At 37.7% G+C, this 10,663-nt stretch overlaps 1 pseudogene across 1 annotated transcript in view; it reads right to left on the bottom strand.

The window, feature by feature from the left end:
• Nucleotides 1-6,684: 6,684 nt before the first annotated feature.
• Nucleotides 6,685-10,663, bottom strand: part of LOC146450168 (glutamate receptor 4-like) — a 12,585-nt pseudogene continuing 8,606 nt past the window's right edge. The window contains exons 10-13 of the transcript XR_014860372.1: nucleotides 9,662-10,024; nucleotides 8,585-8,753; nucleotides 8,005-8,151; nucleotides 6,685-7,608 (exon numbers count right to left, since the gene is read on the bottom strand). The product of XR_014860372.1 is annotated as a glutamate receptor 4-like (transcript). The remainder of the gene's footprint in view (nucleotides 7,609-8,004; nucleotides 8,152-8,584; nucleotides 8,754-9,661; nucleotides 10,025-10,663) is intronic.

The following is a 10,663-nucleotide window of genomic DNA, read 5'->3' as shown; positions in this document are numbered from 1 at the left end:
GCATGTGAAACTACAGCTATTTTAAACATTGTACTATAAGCATGGCATCCTGAGAACGCAACATTGGAAATTAAAGTTTTGTATAATAACGTTAGCTGTTACCGTTCGTGCACTTTTTTTTTGTTGTTTTTGTTTTTTTGGAAACTAGGTTCTGTAGTTTGTTGCGCTTAAAGTGCACTACGTTCAATAAATTTACCATTAATTACTCAGAGAGTTAGCCCGAAATTTTTAGTGAAAAAAAGGTCGGACAAAGTGCCAAAAATAAACCAGAATTTTTTTTTGTCTTAAGTGTAATTTCCGAAATTAAACATTTTCGTTCTTAAATAACGATCTTCCTCACACTGAATTTCAAATTTTCTTGGCTCAATTAATTTTGCTTTTGTCATTGCTGTCATAGTAGGTCCTGGTAAAGCTACCCATTAAACAAAATATGGCTTATACTTCCTCCTTGGCAAAAGTTTTGACAATGCATCAGTTTTCTTCATAGAATCTTGACAGCTAATTTTTAGAAGCATTTTTATAACAAATTTAATTAAACTCAGTAAAGAAAAAAATTATCAACTGAAATAGATGAATTACTATCCCTAACTTTTCGGTGTAAATTAAAAAGGAACTAAGTAGAATAACTGTCCTATCCTCAATCTAACTTTTAGTCTTTCTGACGAATATGTTCAAGTATATAGCAGGTGATGTTTTTCGACAAGGGATAGCACTCATTCTGATATCTCCACAATGCAGTATTTTCTTGCTTTTTTTTTAAGGTTTTCATGGTTTCAGTTTCTCATTTTAAAAATATTCAAAATTTGCTGGTGATTGAAAAAATAAGATACAAAAAAATGCGCGTTTTCGCGAATGAAACATGCTTATCTTTGATATAACTATGGTATATATCAATATGTCTTCTAATTCACCTCAAATTCTGTTTTGTTTGCGCTCTAAGAAATTTTTAGTCTTCAAGAATATCCCTAAGTATTAACCAATTTTCTTTTTAAAAACATTTCGTCACGTAAGGTTCTTGTTAAGTGCACCTATTAATTCTGGCGTCAATGAATGTATAAGTCAGCTCTTTGCTAAAAAAGCTAATTTGAATGAAGCTATTTAAAGTTAAATTAATTCAGAGGTTTGAGTTCTATTTTAGCTTAGCAATCGTTAAACAGAGGCCATGCTTATGGAACTTACTTGTGTATCGGTTCCCCTCGGATTGATGCAAATGAAGAATCTTGTTGCGAGTCTACGAATTATCGATGCACCGAAGCAAAGGCGCCACCTGCCGAACTATTGATTGTCGTGGGATGCAAAATTCATTCTTTTGGCAACAAATTTGTCACCAACCCATTAAACATCTTTATTACATTAATAAAAACGCATTTAGTATTATTTTCAGTGAGTGCAAAATGAAGACCTTTTCCTAAGACAAGTTTAACTTGAGTTAATGAAACACTTAGGTTTCAAAATTCTACAAGAGGTTGGAAAAAACATGGAACGTGTTATTGAATAGTCGCTTTTAGCAAAAAAGCAATTATTTATAGAGGCTGATGAAAAAAATGCTGGTGGATGTATTGTTAGTTTTAATATTTAATAGTAGTTTGCATTTTACCTAATTTATATGAAAATATTGGAGTTATGTGCTAATCATAGAGAGACAGGTCTGATTTTCAGCCGCGGTCACTTCCGGCTTCCGGCTTCCGGCTTGTGATCATTTGGGCTTAACAAGTCCGTTGTCTACCCCCTGTTCTCCTTGTGAAGGCGTAGAGTAGTGGTAACCGCGTTGGAATTTCGATCGGTCGATCGGAGGGTCGGTGGTTCGAGGCTGGCTTTGTCTCTTAGTTGCTTTGTTGTTTCCTTAGACAAGAAACTTTGCTCCACATTGTGTCTCTTCACCCAGGTGTATAAATGGCTACCGGCGACTTACTACTAGGGTAATCCTGTGATGGAATAGCGTCCCATCCAGGAGGGAGTGGCAATACTCTTAGTTGCTTTATGCTACAGAAACTGGGTTAAGCTATCTGCTGAAAGTGTTCAAATCAGGGTGCCCATGGTAAAACCTTCCTACTTGCTGACTTGAAAAGGAGAAAACCAAACAAACAGATATTAAACAAACACAAACAAGAAAATGAATAAAGAGAAATGAAAAAAACTTACCATAAAAGCGTTTATTCTTGTTCAATTGAAGTCTTTAATATGGACAAAATTCAAAAGGCCTATATTGACAAAATCGACTGCCAGTGATAACTACCAAGGAATATAAATGAGAAAGAAGTATATATCAGTGACCATCCACTGATCTCATTTTCAATTACCTGAGGCGGGAATCTCTCTTTGGTAGGGTCACTGCATTTTAGTTCTTTATTTATTTTTAAAAAACGGTAAAACATCGGGAGTATAAAAATTAGAAATAACCTAACTATCCTAAACAAACTGCAAAAACTAACTACAACTAATCTATCCAAAGCCTGTTTTTCATGAATGCCGTGTATACTCTAACATTAAAATGAAGATTAACTAATCTTTTAAATTGACTTAGAGATTAAGCTTCTCTCACCGATCACAGGGCAGGCTGTTCCAGAGAACTGCTCCGCTATAACTAAAGGTGCTTTTCATGAAATTAGTTCGCGGAAACGGGACAAATAGTTTGTATTTGAACGAACAGAACGTTTCCGGTAAACGCCACAAGGACATTCACAGTTGCGGGCCAAGAAACCAATTATTTTTGGACGTAGATAAATACATTTTATTAACATTAACAGAGCGAGGTTACTTTTCTTTTGTAAATGAGCGGTAATGTTAACAATGCTAAGTAGGTTAATTCTGGGACAAGAAATCGCTCATTTTTGTATGTAGATACACTTAGATTGGAATCAATAAAACGAGCGTTTTTTTCTTTTCTAAAACAAGCCGTAATTTTTGGGCAACATTAAGAAGATACATTTTTGGTTGCTATTTTGTTTAAATATGTTGTATATAGGTTTTTATATCAAGTTACATTCTTTGGATCTTTCTTTCTTTCTTTATATCTGCTAGGATCGTTCTTCTATTTATTCTTTGGATTTATTGCTTAGACAGGACCTACATTGATACCAATTTTCTTTAACTGAAGTAATATCCTATAAAAAAAATACCGTAGTAAGTGTTGTAGTAAGGCATGCTTATATGTGTTGTCACTGACTAGAATAGTAAAAAAATGGGATGTTTCGGTTAAAATAGTATAACCTTCTTCAGCAAAATTAAAAACGACGTCCCAGATGTAAATGAGGTGTTTTTAAGAAGGCGAGAACCTCCAGGGATTAGCCAAGATTTTATAGATTTTATATTTTTTATATAGATTTTATGTCTGGAAGGTGTATGTGATCGTTGATTGAACAACCATGAATTTGATTTCGACGATGTAAAATTATGAACCGTTGTCCCCAGTGGCCTCGCGGATTGTTTCTGTTTCTATTTTTCTCTTATTCCATTCCTCATCAGTGTTACTAAGCTTGGTCCGTTGGGTTAATGTGAAATATTCTTCTTCGACAAAAGCTGTAATCTCAATGCAAACTGAGACGTCATCTCAGTGGTAGTTTGAACCAGTCATTCAGGAAATCTCCGGTTGGGCTTGTTCAGAATTGCTGTTAGGCTTACAAATAACAATACAACAGTTAAACAGTAAAACTTTATGCACGCTTGACAAGTATCAAAATAGGTATGAAAAGCGTACATGTGTCTACTCAATTATTTTCTCTAAGGAGAGCAAAACTTGAATCTCTTTGATGTGGAAATGCTGTATTAATTAAATGCGGACACGTTTCGAAGAGGGACATAGTTAGGTGGATTCAAAATATTATACAATTGACGTTGTAAGATATTTAAAACCGCATGCCATCGCGCGAGCAAGTCCAAAACGAGCAATTCACGCAAAACTAAAGTCCTGGTTAAGGCCACTAGGGCTAACAGTTCCATATTTGAAAAACAACCGGATCTCCTGCTTCTTCCGGTATTCTTGGTTGGCTAGGCCTGCCTTGAAAACCGCAACCTTCAGATCTTCGAGTGTATGATCCTCTTGGTTGAAATGGGCGGGCACAGAAAGGTCATTTCTCCGGTTGATGACATCTCTACGGTGCGCCCTGAACCTGTCCGCCAATCTACGACCAGTCACCCCGATATAAACTATCGATGGACATTTGGTGCATGTTAAACAGTAAACCACGTTGTCCGTGATGCAGGAATAATGTCCTGTGACATTAATCTGCCCTTTGGGTGTTGTTATTGTGGGAGACAGATTGACGTGGGGACATGTACGGCAAATGATCCTGTTACAAAGGAACGTTCCTGGTGGTTGGTTGGAAGGGTTTTGAGGTAGGCTGCTTCTGACTAGCGAATCGTTCAGATTCTTTGCACGCCTGAAAGCCCTCAGTGGTGGTTTTTTTGAAGGTATCGGCGGTTGTGCTGTCTTCGTGAAGGATTCGGAAGTTCCTTGAAATGATTTTAACGGCAACCAGGTTTTTTGGATGGAAAGTGGTTACAAATGGAACTCTATCAATAGCGGTGTTGTTTGCGACGACACTCTTCAAAATTTCAACCCTTGATTTAGTTGATGCTCGTTCTTTTCCCCTTCTAGTGACGTCGTCTGGATACCTGCGTGATGAAAAAAAGGTCTCCATTCTTGCTGCCTCGATGTCAAAATCAGCGTCATCACTGCAAATCTCACGCAGTCTAAGAAACTGACAAAATAAATAATAAATAAAATAAGTTTAACACTTATATAGCGCAAAATTCATTATCATTATCATTCTATATGATTAAATGCGCTTTACAGCTATTGAAAATATATCTAAAAGAAACTGCAGGGAATATGATAGTTAAAACTACAAAATGGAACAAAATCATATTTAACAATAAATTAAAAAGCGATAAAAAAATCTATATGATACATTGTCTAAAAAATGCTTACGCAATTAATAGTATGCATGTTTAAAAAGATAAGTTTTCACTTGTTTTTTAAAAATATTTACACTACTTACAGCCCTTAGGCTTTCCGGAAGAGAGTTCCATAAAAATGGGGCAGCTACCGAAAAAGCTCTGTCCCCAGTGCAGATCTAATTGCCGGGTGAGCCAATAAATTACTAAAATTTGATTTTAAATTATAATTAGAATATAAGGTATGGATGACTTGCAAATTTTAAGATGGGATGAACTGAAGTTGACTATTCTTGTATGGACCAGTTGCAAAGGTGGAAAGCATTATTTTGAACCGGCCAGTTTCCAAAATTCTCTATTTAACCTCACCTCAGGTAACTTAAAGGGGCAGTGCCCCCTAGCTTTAGTGTTACTTTGAATAGCCAAAAAATATGAGAATGATGTATTATTCAGTGAACGCCACAGGCATACACGGAAAAAGGAAATCCGAGTGCTCCTATTAGCAGCCCCAGACTGAATATTGGAGTTTATAAGCCGTATTGTATCCTCTGTTCTTTCTTTCTTTCTTTTTTTTTTTGGTGAGAAATGGGGTCCATGAACCCTGGATCCATGTTCTTTCCTTACGGCCTTGAATGGCAGTTGATATTAACGATGCTGATTTCTTGATAGCTCCGAGGAAATAACACCCGCCCCGCTAAGCATTTTGTTTCTTCTAAAAGACTTGTCAGTTGTATCAAATACTTTTTCGTAATGTAATTTATAACTTTATTATCAACTGAATGAGTGGGTTTACTCTTTGATATCGTTTACACGATGTCAACAAGTTGTTATGGCTTTTTTTCTAGACAAGTACGATTCAACTGAGTGCCCGTAGCTTGTTTTCGATCTCCTAAACGTTTATCTATGTACGTCTGTTTCGATCACGAGGTAGTCATGAGTTTAATCTCTACGTGTCAAGTCTTGATACTTCTGTTGCGGGTTTTGGTGCATTATATTGTCACGTGATCTCAGCAACTCAGGCAGGGCTTGTCATCAACCAGTTTGAGAGACAATTGTCAATAGCTACGCAATCTTCAGTGTCCATTGTCAGTGGTTTGACATGAGCAGGAGTGCTAGGTACCACACCCTCACAGACAAAGACAGACTTATCGATCATTTTGCTCTTTAATGTGAAGAGACAGATTGATCTGGGCTGCACTCGAATGCATGAGTTATCCTTAGCACGTCTTAAGGACGGTGCCTACTTTTGTTACTGCGTATACGTTCTATGCATCTCGAGATACTCGGTGGTGCCAACTAATACAGGGATATTTTTGCGCGGTTTAAAACTATGCGGAGAAAGCAGAACTTAGCAAGTGCTTTCGGTATCCAAAAAGAAAATAAGGGGTACTATACATTTTTTTTAGAGATAATAAAGCTTCAATTTTGAAAAAAATAAAAAACGCCATACATTGCTTTGTATTATACTGCTTTTTAGAATAATTATTGCTTCATCTCTAAAAAAATGCGTGGTTAACCCCACTTTTCTTTTTGGATTTCAATAGCCCTTGCTAAGATCTACTTTTCCCGCACAGTAATAAACCGCACAAAAATACTTCAGTATAAGTAGGCACCGTCCTTCATGATCAGCTCAACGGGTGAAGTCACATTCGACTGCGTACGCCTGCAAAAGTGTTTCAACTACAGTTAAAGTGAATGCATGAACGAAGTGGAACGCATGATGTTACTCTATTTTTCTTTGCGAATTGAAAGAAGACAAAACATTGATGACACATGTCATAGGTTTATTTCTACTACACCAGTCGCATACATATTTTACATTTGATTGAACTATCCGGTCACCTTGAAGCCGCTTCTACCACAGCAAAAAGCAGAACGAGAAATCATGAAATGCGTTAAAAGTTTTAATTGGTCAGGCTCATCATATTTGCACAAATTTCGTCACCTAGCTAACGTCATGTCACGCAGTGTGTTTAACAATTTACACTTTTCTAAGTCAAGTGGTGGATATTAAAAAGTTATTCCACAAGGTCTTGTTAGATGTCAGTTAATAGACAGCTAACTCGTCAAAAACTGCCTCGTTGGCTATAATCATCTGATGTCCAGCAGGCGCGAGTGGAATAATTTAAATTTTGCTAGATGTTGTTAATTTCATTTTAAGAAGAACAACCACAGAAAATTATTAAATGACCGCTACTTCTTGGCATGGTATAATGGCTGATATTCCTTGTCCGCTAAGCCAATCAAAATTCTGGAATTGCATTATCCGATTATCCAGTTGTTCATAATTTAAAACTGATTCAATCAAATTTAGCCAAAGAACGGCATAATCACCATGACACGGCCTCTTTAACGCTTACGCTACATTAAAAGTTAAAGAAAATCTCTGTTGCATCGCTTATTTTAACTTTAGTTTGAAGCAGCCAAAGTCAAAAGGTAGCACTAAACGAATTTACAGGAACCTATATCGTTAAGCTTAAGACCATAATTCAAAACTGCTACTGATCCCAATCTCCGGATGTTTTGTTATTTGAGTAGCTAGTTGACAAATACGCATCATCTGTGGTTAGCATATCAGTAGTGTTAATTGAGAAGTCATCGTTGTTATTGTAGAATATAATCATTCGTGCTGTAGCTTTTTCCAGGCAACTGTGGTTGTGCCCAATAAGTTACTCAGCTTGTGGGTGGACTTGCATAGAACGGATGTTTGGGCTACAGACATGAAAGAAAAAAAAGTAGCACAACTACTTCAATGCTGTGTACACTAAAATCATGGGTTTTACCATCAGTACTGGTTGACACAACAATCATCCTTTTTTTTTTTTTAATTTTTCTCACAACAAATGCAACAAAGTTGTTCACAGAGGGAGTAATTTTGTCCAGTGGAAAATTAGTCACCCAGCTGCTAAGGTACAAAAGTTACTGTACATTTTATGCGCTATACAGCGCCTTATCCACTGGTTAAAGTTATCCGCTCTTTAAACAAATGGGAACAGGTTAGACAACCTGGGTAGGAGAGATACCACACTGACTTGTCCAACACAAAAGCAAACAAATAAGAAAACAAACAAAAGATAACACGATGAAGATTTCGGCCTTAAACCAAACCTTTCAGTTTTGTTGAGTGTTTTCAATTCTCTCGTCGATTCCAGAAGATTTCTCCAATCAGCGTCAAAAACGCTACAAGCAAACCAGTAACCATGACCACATAAACACCCAGCATGCTTTTCAGACCGATTCTCTTTTGTGACAATGCTAAGAGGAAAGAAGCAAATGCTCTTGTCAGCAAAACCATTCTCCACAGCTCAAACATGCCGAATAATGAAAAGAAGTTTTGCAAAGTAAGAGGGATTGTACCTTTCATTCGTTATTGAAAGTTTTCAGCCATAAATCTAATACCAATATATAGCTAGTTGGGGGAGTGTTTCTCTGTGAATCATAAAATCACGAGCGTTTTCAAAAGACAGCCAGATTATAACAAAGGACCCAAAACATGTAAATATTAACGCGAAATATAACAAATTTTCACGCAAAATGTACCATTAACCTGAAATAATGTACCATGTTTATCTGTTCCCCGAGATCTCCACAGAAACTTGAGCAAATGTTTCTGTCTGCCAATGTTCTCAAAACCAAAATATAGCCTCCATAAGAATTCATGGCTGTACATAAAAAGGGATTTACTCACTTGTTTCCTGTTCTTTAGGACATATTGGTGCTCTCCCACCAAGCTCGTTTCCTTCCGTCAAGAAAACCGTTCTCGTGCAGGTTCAAGATTGCCAATGAAAACTCCTTCACGGTGGGATCGTTTGCTTGGAAAGCGAATCCCATCCCTTTGGCCACGCTCAATCCTGGAACTGAAAAAAATTTGATCCTTTAAGGGCCTCTTTATATCAGCCAGTAGTTCACCAAGCTGGCCCGGTTTACGAGATCTAACCTCGTGATTTCCTTTGTAAAGAGTTTGATTGGTTCCGCCGTTTTCATCTCGGTTAACCAGGCTGAAAACAGGCAGAAAACAGAATTCATCACACAAGTCGAGCCAGTCTGGTTACTTGGCTCATATGAAGAGGCCCTATGTGCACTACAGGATGTAACCACCTTCACACAGTTACAAATATTCTCTGAGGATTACTCGTCATTTTCATGGCCAGTGTTTAATCTATTTGTCTACCGCTTGTCCTTAATTTGTGCCAATTGGCCGGAAGAAGTCCATTTCCAAATAACATGAGCAACGTGTTGCAATGTGTCTCTCACTAGATTCTTCTCTGGTGTCTCGTTATAGAACCAGATACATGCCAAGGTTGGAATTGCCGTGCAGCGTGAACGAGTTAGACAAGTCTGGTACATTAACTACTGCAGTTGTGTTTTTAAATGAAGCTTACTATCTGTTGTTTTCTATTCAAGAGTTAACTTGAAACCTTCCTCCTAGCCAGCGTCTTGAAGCATTTTGTTCATGCTCAAAAATAATAACTTATTAGTGTTAGACTAATTGTGTCTAACAATCATGCAGCAGATTACCTTTGACATAATCCAACTTGTAGCGTCTGTATATGTTCATTTACGTTACTAATTTCGACGTGGATCATCATCTACACACTAAGCCAAGTGACTGAGGTCGAACCAATTTGCTTTGTAAGTGTGAACTTTCAAGTACGACCAAAGACATTTGAGATCAATGAGAGGAAGTGATTACGTCATTGGACGTGGGAATGATGTCACGATTTCCAAATGACGGCCAAAAAGTAATCAAAACCAAAACGTTTACCTGTCGTAAGGTCGCAGGGCTGACGGTTAGCAGCATATCTGAGAGTCGGACCATCATAAATAAACACAGACTCTTCTGTTTCTCGTAACCCCTGAATTGCTTCTTTGGTGGTTTTGACCCAAGTTTGTTCAGCTTTAACTCCATTCCAAATCCTCTGGTGTGTTTCATATTGGCTCGCCTTGAAGAACTCGTAGGCGCTCCCTGATTCTATTAATACTACTTTGTCGGATGATTTAAGGATGTCTTCAAGGTTATTGATTGGAGAGGCGGCGTTTTTCACCGTGAAGAAGGCTGCCAGGTTCGCTGTGTATGTTGAGACCCAGATAAGTATGCAGAACCAATAACATCCGGTCAGAATACGAGCTAAAGTAAATAAAACAATATTTTAATTTCTGTATGCTATCCAAGTTACATGAGAAGCAGACACCCAGTTATTTTCCCCGTGGGGGGCAGAGGTGCAGCAGTGGTGAGAGTACTAGCCTCTCACTAATGTGTCCCGGGTTTGATTCCCGGAGTTACCTCCAAATTTGGGTTGAGTCTGTTGTAGGTTCTACGGTTTTCCCCTCTCCACGGAAGACCAACGTTGCAAAATTTCAAATCGACCAGGAGCGCACTGACACCTTTGAGACAAGCTTTTAGAAGCTCACTGGTTCTCTGTGGGTAAAGAGGTTCGATTTTCATTTACATCCAAGAAAGTGCCAACAACCATTAACCACCTTAGTTGACACGACCGGTAGTAGGACACAATCATTTTTATTGCGAGAGGCAACTTGTACGCGTAAAAAACAAAATGTCCTTAAGCCTATTCTTCCAGCATCAATCTGAATTAAAATAGTTCTGACCTTTCACTCTCCCACACCCTTCTCCGAGAAAAAAAATTATCATAAACAACAACAACTGCAATAGTCGCAATAATGATAATAACACCAACAACAGCTACAACAACAACAACAACAACAACAAAAGCGAAATCGCTGGCCAGGCCGGGGCTTTGGTACTTTT

The sequence above is a fragment of the Pavona decussata genome, unplaced genomic scaffold (genome assembly GCF_977016875.1).
Source record: "Pavona decussata unplaced genomic scaffold, jaPavDecu1.1 SCAFFOLD_485, whole genome shotgun sequence".
Taxonomy (NCBI): domain Eukaryota; kingdom Metazoa; phylum Cnidaria; class Anthozoa; order Scleractinia; family Agariciidae; genus Pavona; species Pavona decussata.
The sequence above is the reverse complement of the archived record's forward strand: the minus strand, read 5'-3'. Positions and strand labels throughout refer to the sequence as shown.